The sequence below is a fragment of the Mytilus galloprovincialis genome, chromosome 5 (genome assembly GCF_965363235.1).
Source record: "Mytilus galloprovincialis chromosome 5, xbMytGall1.hap1.1, whole genome shotgun sequence".
NCBI classification, from domain to species: Eukaryota; Metazoa; Mollusca; class Bivalvia; order Mytilida; family Mytilidae; genus Mytilus; species Mytilus galloprovincialis.
Genome location: NC_134842.1, coordinates 7,930,363 through 7,943,425, shown reverse-complemented (window position 1 = coordinate 7,943,425; position 13,063 = coordinate 7,930,363).

Here is a 13,063-nt window from a genome sequence, read left to right as displayed (position 1 = left end):
AAGATTAAAGACGCCAGATTATTGCATTAAACTTTCAGATATTTTGATGATGTTCTTTACATTTTTCTGATTGGGCTCCGTTAATATATCCCCCAGAACTAGAAATAAAAGAAACAACAGAAAAATATTCCTCCGCCGCAATTTTAAATATATACTAGTACCTCGGATTTGACATACACAGTCACCTGAGTATCAGAATCTATGATAAACGAGTTGATTGTAATTTTGAAATTGTCAATTTCCTTTACCGTAGAAGCAATATACCAATTTCACCTTCATATGTGATATACATTTCCCACTTTATTCGATATTCCAGAGCTTGCAACTTATATTCAGACTTTGCAAAACGTCACCAGTGTCTCACCAGAACGTTGATGAATCAGCGGTACTTCAAAGAACGTCTCGTCCCCTTTTCTAAAATAGTTCATCTGAAGGTAACAACTCTTGTTGATAAATATTCCGTATCAACTTCACCAATGATACATGAGGGTCTTGGTGTATCGAATTTGTGTACTGACGCTTTTTATCATCTTAATAACGTGTTATGTTGTTCTATATTTGTCTTTGTTCTATTTTTTATATTACTTTTACTGTTTGGTCTGTTTTCGCATGTTTCGGGTAATACCCATTTGACTCGGTAGTGTGTTTGTATTATCTTTCTTTATTTGCTTGTGTGCTTTATACGTGTTACTTTTCGTGTTTCTTTGGTACATATGACGTGGTTTTGTACTTTTGAACTTCCCGTGATTATGGTTTTGTTCTATTAAAATGCAATTATCTTAATGTGCTATTATGATTTGAAAATTCTGAACTACAAATAGTTATCAAAGCTACCTGGATTATAATTTAGTACGCCAGACGCGCGTTTTGTCTACATAAGACTCATCAGTGACGCTCATATCAAAATATTTATAAAGCCAAAAAAGTTCAAAGTTGAAGAGCATCGAGGATTCAAAATTCCAAAAAGTTTTTAGTGGGGTTAGTGTTGTGTATTCTTTAGTTTTCTATGTTGTGTCATGTGTACTATTGTTTGTCTGTTTGTCTTTTTAATTTTTAGTCAGTTTATTTTCGAATTATGAGTTTGACTGTTACTTTTGTATCATTCGGCCCTCTCGTATAACATAAGTGTGTCGTCATCAGATGAAAATCTTGATATTTTTCATTTATATTTCTTGAAAAAATGTATATCTTAACATTATGTCCCGATTTGAAAAAAATATCAAACGGTTTTTTTCTTGTCCCTACCCCTTTTCTGTTTCCTTTTTTGTGCTTCTTTGTTATATATTTGTTTGTTTTTGTTCTGATTGAGAACGTGACACGGTGATGATGACTGTATCTCTATTTTGACAGTTTTATCTAATATGTCTGTTTTGTTCATGCATCGTTATTAACATACAGATAGTTGATGCGACTGACATACAAGTGAGAGGTTTAGCGCTATAAAACCAAGCTCATTTCACCATTTTCTACATTTGAGAATTCTTGTACAAAGTCAGGAAGATGGCAGTTGTTGTCCATTCGTTTGATGTGTTTTATCATTTGATTTTGCCATTTAATAAGGGGCTTTCCGTGTTAAATGTTTCCTCAGATTTCTGTGTTTTTGTTATTTTACTTTTTCCATGCGCTTTATCTTGACAGAAAGAATATGGATTATCATTTCTTGTTTACGAACAAAACTTTTATGCGACATAATAACTTACTTTCATTTATCATTGTACACTATCGTAATCATTTACAAGTTGACTTCATTTTCCAAAAAATATATGGCTACTACAACTTCTTCCTTTCAAAATATTACCGCAAAACAACTCCTTGCTCAAGCTCAGGTCAGTTTTGACAGGTCATTTGTTTTAATTTCTAGAGGTAATGTTTATTGGCATTGGAACGAATTCAAAAATTATTCATCAAAATAACCAAATACTTGTTCTACATCTCTATTATATCTATATACATGTATTATACATTAAAAAAAGAATCAAAAGCCTAAATTTATATTTAATTCAAAACGTTTTCAAATAAAAAGAAAATCCAGATGTGTTTCGATATCAAGCTAATGAGTTAAACCATCTAAATGCTCGCCAAGTTTTTTTTATAAAGAGTAGAAAACCCCACTAATGTCGAAGGAATCGAATCCGGCATTTTATTGATGTAACAAACAATCCCCAAAGGAAGTATATCGATTTGTAGTATAGATAAGAAATATGCGTGTGTGATCAGACAGACAAAAGTGTACAGTCAAACAAGTGTATTAACTTTTCGATGTTATATACCTTAAAAAGATGCGAAATTTACGACAAATGTAAATTTAAACAAAAAACAACTATGGAAAAAACCCAATTTAAACGGTTTTTTAACAGAAAGGTTTTAGCGTTTCATAAATAGATATTCAAACATCATTTAATAGCATCAATAGATTAAGTCAAAATAACAAACCATTCAACAAATACATTAAAAAAAAAATTGTAGTTTTAAAAGTATATGTAATTTTGTTTTCTCTTCTGCAGCAGTTGAAAGGCTAATCGCTAAACTCACATGCTTTTGTTTTGCTGAGATATGCTGTTCAATGTGAGCATAGGCTCCGTGTTGAAGACCGTACCTTCCTTGACCTATAATGGTTTACTTTTATAAATTGTGACTTGGATATAGATTGCCTCATTGGCACCCATACCACATCGTCCTATATATATTGTAATTCACCGTCGGATCAGTACTTTTGTCCTGCTATCCGATCAAATGTAACATGTTATTGTTTCATTTTGTTAGCAACTTCAAATCAGAAATGTTTTTTTTCAAGTATGTCATTGTATTTCTACTGTTTGTTGCATAGGTATATTTACTCCATATGCTGCACTTATAAAAATCATTGTTGCAATTCTTTATAGCAACTAACAAGACTAACAACCAGTAATTTTTGTTTTGCCAACTGCAAGATCAATCATTAAATTAATCATTAAAACTGAGATGTATCACTTATCATGAAACATTATTAAATGTGTTAGGTAGAGAGTTGTGGGTAGTTAATTGAATACTTTCACTGCAGACTAATTTCAACTAGTCAATTTGAACCTGATCTACAACAAAGATCACCCAAATGGCTTAACAGTTTGATATAGAAAAACAAATTTAGTGGGAGGAAACTTGTCCAAATGGTCAACTTACTGGCCATCAACAGAAAATGTCTACTAATAGACCTTTTCAACTACTCTCGACTACGACTATTGACACTTACAGTTAACAGGAGAAATCGAGGGGTCGTATCAAAGATAAAAATCATTCATGTATAACATGCATGTAACAGAAACAAACATTGTAGTACATGTGTACTACATATTCTATTTTAACGATATTATTTAAAAAACTTGATATTTTGCAAACAGCTTTTGTTGATTATCTGTGGTTCCCCCTTTTTCATAAAATACTTATCATATATTAAAAAAATAGCAAGCATTTAACCTTTATTCCCATCCGAAACAATTGCATCTCCGATAATATGATTATGGATATCCAGTTGTACAAGTTTTCAATGCTGGAAGCCTGCTTCGCTTGCCAATAGCGGTCAGCTCATTTTTCGAATAATGTTTTATATGACAAGTAAAAACATTGCATCATCCCCATAGTATCAAAGTTACTGATCGAAAAATTTAATGGGAACATCTGACTCTTTTATTTTCTCTATTTTTGTGCGTGATTCTAAAGCGTTGGTCCAGTTATGTATATTCTCTTAACCCCATTTAGACTCTTATTCATAACCAATCCAAAAATAAAAACAATATAGTTGTGATAAATAAAAAACAATGTGTTGAATTTTTCCTTCTCAACTCAATTATTGATCAATAACAAATATATACAACCATTACTACTTTTGAGACGACCACTTACATTTTACCTGTCGAAGTTGTTGTCAATTGTAGGTGTAGACAATTGTTGAAAAGATCTATTAGTGAGAATTGGTTATAAAATTAGAGGCTGTTCTTAATTGCAATTGAAAATTATTGAGATAAAAAAATGCTCAGCTTTCTCAACAATTTTCGGTACAATTTTAGTTTACAGTGAACGAGCTATAGTTTTCACTGTTTTCATTATTGGTGTTCATTGTGTTTTTGTATTTGTATTTTCTGTTTCTTACACTTTTTGGTTATTGTAACAAGACAAAAAATGAACTAATTGCCACCAAATAATTTAAAGTGTCTTTAAACGTTAAATAGATTACACTGCAGCTGCTGATATCAATGTCCGTATGGTTTCATCGACGGATGTTAGACGTAATACAACAGATCCAATGCTGGAGCAAATTTAGGCAACAATGGTTTACCGATATTCAAATATCACAAATCAAGGTAACAAACAAAAACTGAGGGATCTGAAAAGTGAAAACGAGTGAGATCGTGTGGGGCGGCAGAGAAGGTGTTTTCTTCTTCGCAAGTAACTCCGACAAATCTCTGTTAATTGTTCCAATCTGAAAAGAAAACGACCCACAGTCTGATACAGCGTATCTTAGGGTCTACAATTACAATTTTGTGACACTACTAATCTGAGACACCTAGACATATTATCGGAATTGGTAAAGATAGTCGTATAGCCATCTCAAAACTAAAACAAGTGTCAATTGCATTTTTTTTTCGCTGCGTCGGAGCTGAATTTTGTTCAAAAAACCATGATTCTGACCTTGGTTTTGTTGGGTATGTGTGGTGCTCAATCACTTTGAATCTGCATAGTGGTTTGCACATATTTTAATTTTTTTTCTTAATATTCTGAAGTGATGGAGTTGTTTGATTACTACTGACATTTTTTTTATTTATTTGCCTTTCGGTATTCTCCACTTTCTCCAGACAAACGCTGATCGACTTAAAATCTGCATTATAACTTTTTAAAATTACTTATTAAATCATAAAATCTCGGTTAATAAATACAACAAGCATTTTTTTTTTGCATTTTTGATTTCTATATGTATAGAAGTACATTTCAATCAATGATCATTAACTTAGGACATTATTGGTATACTGCATCAAGATTTGAGTTTCGAAAGTGATTGTATAATCAAACCTAGGCATTTCGTCGAGTTTAACCCAATCTCTTCTTAAAAAAGTAAAAACGTACTGAATGAATAGATGAAAATGAAAGTACAACACCACCGTCAACAACAAAGGAACGGAAAACAAAATTCTACATACAAAATATAAAAAAAAAGATGTGGTATGATTGCCAATGAAACAACTGTTTACAAGAGACCATAATGACACAGACATTAACAACTATAGGTCACCGTACGGCCTTAAAACACTTAAAGCCTTGAAACCCGGACACTTACGAAAATACTTTTGAAGAAGTCATGGTCACTTATTGAATGTATTGTGTTGTACACATTTAGAAGTAATAGTCTTGTTACAATAGCGGGTGGAATATTTTGTTAAACCTACAAAAAATATACCACATAACCATATTTTAAATTTTCTTTCGAATCCTTCCATTAGAAAAAGTAAAATCACAAAAATCCTGAACTCCTAAACGGAAAGTCCCTAATTAAGTGACGAAATTAAAAGCTAAAACACATCAACTTATAGATAACAACTGCCATTCCTGGGTTGTTACGGGCATTTTCGTATGTCGAAAATATTGGATTTAACTCTTGTTTTATAGCTAGCAAAAAACGTTCACTTGTATGACAGTCCCATCAAATTCAATTATATTGACAACGAAGTGTGAACAAAACAAACAGTAATAACAGGTAAAAATGTAAAAAAAAGGGGTACAGCACTCAACAATGTGTTATAATCTTAATCCCTATAAAAACAAACAAAAATATAATCATGAAGCAAAAAAGGAATAAATACAAAGCAAGCTTGCAAAAATGAAAGACAAGAAACAAAACATTTACAATGATAATGAGGGGATCTACTTAAAATCTGTACTTTAAATCTTCAAATTATTTGTTTAATCATAATTTCTCGGTTAATAAATACAACAAGTATTTTTTTATTTCTTTTGTTGCATGTATGATTTCTATATTTATAGCAGAACATTCAATCAATGATCATTAACTAGGACATTAATGGTGTACTGCACAATATGTGAGTTTCGACAGTGATTGTTTTACGAAGCCTAGAGATTTCTTCGAGTACAAGTATAACCCAAGCTCTTCCTAAAAAAGTAATTAAGAACGTACTGAATGGATAGATGAAATTGTAAAGACAACGCTTTCGTAAAAAAAAAAAGGAATAAACGGCAAACAAATTTCTACGCACAACAACTGAAAGCCATAAAACCAGACACTTACGAAAATATTGTTGGAGAAGTCATGGTCACTTATTGAATGTATTGTGTTGTACACATTTAGAAGTAATAGTCTTGTTACAATAGCGGGTGGAATATTTTGTTAAACCTACAAAAAATATACCACATAACCATATTTTAAATTTTCTTTCGAATCCTTCCATTAGAAAAAGTAAAATAACAAAAATCCTGAACTCCTAAACGGAAAGTCCCTAATTAAGTGACGAAATTAAAAGCTAAAACACATCAACTTATAGATAACAACTGCCATTCCTGGGTTGTTACGGGCATTTTCGTATGTCGAAAATATTGGATTTAACTCTTGTTTTATAGCTAGCAAAAAACGTTCACTTGTATGACAGTCCCATCAAATTCAATTATATTGACAACGAAGTGTGAACAAAACAAACAGTAATAACAGGTAAAAATGTAAAAAAAAAGGGGTACAGCACTCAACAATGTGTTATAATCTTAATCTCTATAAAAAAAACAAAAATATAATCATGAAGCAAAAAAGGAATAAATACAAAGCAAGCTTGCAAAAATGAAAGACAAGAAACTAAACATTTACAATGATAATGACGGGATCTACTTAAAATCTGTACTTTAAATCTTCAAATTATTTGTTTAATCATAATTTCTCGGTTAATAAATACAACAAGTATTTTTTTATTTCTTTTGTTGCATGTATGATTTCTATATTTATAGCAGAACATTCAATCAATGATCATTAACTAGGAGATTAATGGTGTACTGCACAATATGTGAGTTTCGACAGTGATTGTTTTACGAAGCCTAGAGATTTCTTCGAGTACAAGTATAACCCAATCTCTTCCTAAAAAAGTAATTAAGAACGTACTGAATGGATAGATGAAATTGTAAAGACAACGCTTTCGTAAAAAAAAGGAATAAACAGCAAACAAATTTCTACGCACAACAACTGAAAGCCATAAAACCAGACACTTACGAAAATATTGTTGGAGAAGTCATGGTCACTTATTGAATGCATTGTGTTGTACACATCTAGAAGCAATAGTGGGTAGACTATTTTGTTAAACCTAAAAAAACATATACCACATAGCCATATTTTAAAAAGTCTTTCAAATCCTTACATGAGAAGAAGTAAAATCACAAAAATATTGAACTCCGAGGAAAATTCTAAACGGAAAGTCCCTAATTAAGTGACGAAATTAAAAGCTCTAACTCATCAACTTATAGATAACAACTGCCATTCCTGGGTTGGTACGGGCATTTTCGTATGTCGAAAATGTTGGATGAAACCCTTGTGTTATAGCTAGCGAACACTTTCACTTGTATGACAGTCCCATCAAATTCAATTATATTGACAACGAAGTGTGAACAAAACAAACAGTCGTAACAGGTAAAAATATAAAAAAAGGGGTACAGCACTCAACAATGTGTTATAATCTTATAATTAATTCCTATGAAAACAAACAAAAATATAATCACGAAGCAAAAAAGGAATAAATACAAAGCAAGCTGGCAAAAATAAAAGACAAGAAACAAAATATGAACAATGATAATGACGGAATCTACTTAAAATGTGTACTTTAAATTTTCAAATTATTGGTTAAAACATAATTTCTCGGTTAATAAATACAACAAGTATTTTTTTATTTCTTTTACCATGTTTGTTGAATTTATGATTTCTTTATTTATAGCAGTACATTCAATCAATGATCATTAACTAGGACATTAGTGTTGTACTGCACAATATGGGAGTTTCGACAGTGATTGTTTTACGAAGCCTAGAGATTTCGTCGAGTACAAGTATAACCCAATCTCTTCCTAAAAAAGTAATTAAGAACGTACCAAATGGATAGATGAAAATGTTAAGGCAACGCGTCCGACAATAAAAAAAAAGGAATAAACGGCAAACAAATTTCTACGCACAACAACTGATAACCATAAAACCAGAAACTTACGAAAATACTGTTGAAGAAGACATGGTCACTTATTGAATGCATTGTGTTGTACACATATAGAAGCAATAGCGGGTAGACTATTTGGTTTAACCTAAAAAAAAATAAACCACATAACCATATTTTAAAAAGTCTTTCAAATCCTTACATGAGAAGAAGTAAAATCACAAAAATACTGAACTCCGAGGAAAATTCTAAACGGAAAGTCCCTAATCAAGTGACGAAATTAAAAGCTCCAACTCATCAACTTATAGATAACAACTGCCATTCCTGGGTTGGTACGTGCATTTTTGTATGTCATTAATTTTGAATGAAACCCTTGTTTTATAGCTAGCGTAAACTTTCACTTGTATGACAGTCCCATCAAATTCAATTATATTGACAACGAAGTGTGAACAAAACAAACAGGTAAAAATGTAAAAAAAAGGGGGTACAGCACAGCACTCAGCAATGTGTTATAATCATAATTCCTATAAAAACAAACAAAAATATAATTATGAAGCAAAAACGGAATAACTACAAAGCAAGCTGGCAAAAATGAAAGACAAGAAACAAATATTTACAATAATAATGACGGGATCTACTTAAAATCTATACTTTAAATTTTCAAATTACTTGTTAAATTATAATTTCTCGGTTAATAAATACAACAAGTATTTTTTTATTTCTTTTGTTGCATTTATGATTTCTATATTTATAGCAGTACATTCAAATCAATGATCACTAACTAGGACATTAATGTTGTACTGCACAATATGTGGGTTTCAACAGTAATTGTTTTACGAAGCCTAGAGATTTCTTCGAGTACAAGTATAACCCAATCTCTTCCTTAAAAAGTAATTAAGAACGTACCAAATGGATAGATGAAAATGTAAAGACAACGCTTCCGTCAATCAAAAAAAAAGGAAATAAACAACAAACAAATTTCTACGCACAACAACTGAAAGCCATTAAAACCAGAAACTTATGAAAATATTGTTGGAAAAGTCATGGTCACTTGTTGAATGCATTGTTGTACACATTTAGAAGCAATAGCGGGTAGACTATTTTGTTTAACCTAAAAAAAATATATCACATAACCATATTTTAAAAATTCTTTCAAATCGTTACATGAGAAGAAGTTAGATCACAAAAATACTGAACTCCGAGGAAAATTCTAAACGGAAAGTCCCTAATTAAGTGACGAAATTAAAAGCTCCAACTCATCAACTTATAGATAACAACTGCCATTCCTGGGTTGGTATGGACAATTTTCGTATGTCGAAAATGTTGGATGAAACCCTGGTTTTATAGCTAGCGAAAACTTTCACTTGTATGACAGCCCATCAAAATCAATTATATTGACAACGAAGTGTGCACAAAACAAACAGGTAAAAATGTAAAAAAAGGGGTACAGCACTCAACAATGTGTTATAATCATAATTCCTAGAAAAACAAACAAAAATATAATCATGAAGCAAAAAAGGAATAAATACAAAACAAGCTGGCAAAAATGAAAGACAAAAAACAAAATATTTACAATAATAATGACGGGATCTACTTCAAATTTATACTTGAAATTTTCAAATTACTTGTTAAATCATAATTTCTCGGTTAATAAATACAACAAGTATTTTTTTTATTTCTTTTGTTGCATTTATGATTTCTATATTTATAGCAGTACATTCAAATCAATGATCACTAACTAGGACATTAATGTTGTACTGCACAACATGTGAGTTTCGACAGTGATTGTTTTACGAAGCCTAGAGATTTCTTCGAGTACAAGTATAACCCAATCTCTTCCTTAAAAAGTAATTAAGAACGTACCAAATGGATAGATGAAAATGTAAAGACAACGCTTCCGTCAATCAAAAAAAAAAGGAAATAAACAACAAACAAATTTCTACGCACAACAACTGAAAGCCATTAAAACCAGAAACTTATGAAAATATTGTTGGAAAAATCATGGTCACTTGTTGAATGCATTGTTGTACACATTTAGAAGCAATAGCGGGTAGACTATTTTGTTTAACCTAAAAAAAATATATCACATAACCATATTTTAAAAATTCTTTCAAATCGTTACATGAGAAGAAGTTAGATCACAAAAATACTGAACTCCGAGGAAAATTCTAAACGGAAAGTCCCTAATTAAGTGACGAAATTAAAAGCTCCAACTCATCAACTTATAGATAACAACTGCCATTCCTGGGTTGGTATGGACAATTTTCGTATGTCGAAAATGTTGGATGAAACCCTGGTTTTATAACTAGCTAAAACTCTCACTTGTATGACAGTCCCATCAAAATCAATTATATTGACAACGAAGTGTGAACAAAACAAACAGGTAAAAATGTAAAAAAAAGGGGGTACAGCACAGCACTCAGCAATGTGTTATAATCATAATTCCTATAAAAACAAACAAAAATATAATTATGAAGCAAAAACGGAATAACTACAAAGCAAGCTGGCAAAAATGAAAGACAAGAAACAAATATTTACAATAATAATGACGGGATCTACTTAAAATCTATACTTTAAATTTTCAAATTACTTGTTAAATTATAATTTCTCGGTTAATAAATACAAGTATTTTTTTATTTCTTTTGTTGCATTTATGATTTCTATATTTATAGCAGTACATTCAAATCAATGATCACTAACTAGGACATTAATGTTGTACTGCACAATATGTGGGTTTCAACAGTGATTGTTTTACGAACCTAGAGATTTCTTCGAGTACAAGTATAACCCAATCTCTTCCTAAAAAAGTAATTAAGAACGCACCAAATGGATAGATGAAAATGTAAAGACAACGCTTCCGTCAATAAAAAAAGGAAATAAACAGCAAACAAATTTCTACGCACAACAACTGAAAGCCATAAAACCAGAAACTTATGAAAATACTGTTAGAAAAGTCATGGCCACTTATTGAATGCATTGTTGTACACATTTAGAAACAATAGCGGGTAGACTATGTTGTTTAACTTTAAAAAAATATACCACATAACCATATTTTAAAAATTCTTTCAAATCTTTACCTGAGAAGAAGTAAAATCACAAAAATACTGAACTCTGAGGAAAATTCTAAACGGAAAGTCCCTAATTAAGTGACGAAATTAAAAGCTCCAACTCATCAACTTATAGATAACAACTGCCATTCCTGGGTTGGTATGGACAATTTTCGTATGTCGAAAATGTTGGATGAAACCCTGGTTTTATAGCTAGCGAAAACTTCCACTTGTATGACAGCCCATCAAAATCAATTATATTGACAACGAAGTGTGAACAAAACAAACAGGTAAAAATGTAAAAAATAAGGGGTACAGCACTCAACAATGTGTTATAATCATAATTCCTAGAAAAACAAACAAAAATATAATCATGAAGCAAAAAAGGAATAAATACAAAACAAGCTGGCAAAAATGAAAGACAAAAAACAAAATATTTACAATAATAATGACGGGATCTACTTCAAATTTATACTTGAAATTTTCAAATTACTTGTTAAATCATAATTTCTCGGTTAATAAATACAAGTATTTTTTTTATTTCTTTTGTTGCATTTATGATTTCTATATTTATAGCAGTACATTCAAATCAATGATCACTAACTAGGACATTAATGTTGTACTGCACAACATGTGAGTTTCGACAGTGATTGTTTTACGAAGCCTAGAGATTTCTTCGAGTACAAGTATAACCCACTCTCTTCCTCAAAAAGTAATTAAAACGTACCAAATGGATAGATGAAAATGTAAAGACAACGCTTCCGTCAATAAAAAAAAAAGGAAATAAACAGCAAACAAATTTCTACGCACAACAACTGAAAGCCATTAAAACCAGAAACTTATGAAAATACTGTTGGAAAAGTCATGGTCACTTGTTGAATGCATTGTTGTACACATTTAGAAGCAATAGCGGGTAGACTATTTTGTTTAACCTAAAAAAAAATATACCACATAACCATATTTTAAAAATTCTTTCAAATCTTTACATGAGAAGAAGTAAAATCACAAAAATACTGAACTCCGAGGAAAATTCTAAACGGAAAGTCCCTAATTAAGTGACGAACTTAAAAGCTCCAACTCATCAATTTATAGATAACAACTGCTATTCCTGGGTTGGTACGGGTATTTTTGTAAGTCGAAAATGTTGGATGAAACCATTGTTTTATAGCTAGCGAACTTTTTCACTTGTATGACAGTCCCATCAAATTCAATTATATTGACAACGAAGTGTGAACAACACAAACAGTAATACCAGTTAAAAATGTAAAAAAATAGGGGTACAGCACTCAACAATGTGTTATAATCTTAATTCCTATAAAAACAAACAAAAATATAATCATGAAGCAAAAAAGGAATAAATACAAAGCAAGCTGGCAAAAATGAAAGACAAGAAACAAAATATTTACAATAATAATGACGGGATCTACTTAAAATCTATACTTTAAATTTTCAAATTACTTGTTAAATCATAATTTCTCGGTTAATAAATACAACAAGTATTTTTTATTTCTTTTGTTACATTTATGATTTCTATATTTTTAGCAGTACATTTAAATCAATGATTACTAACTAGGACATTAATGTTGAACTGCACAATATGTGAGTTTCGACAGTGATTGTTTTACGAAGCCTAGAGATTTCTTCGAGTACAAGTATAACCTAATCTCTTCCTCAAAAAGTAATTAAGAACGTACCAAATGGATAGATGAAAATGTAAAGACAACGCTTCCATCAATAAAAAAAGGAAAAAAATTGCAAACAAATTTCTACTCACAACAACTGAAAGCCATAAAACCAGAAACTTATGAAAATAATCATTTATGAAAGTAATATAGAGAAAGATCAATTATAGCGTCC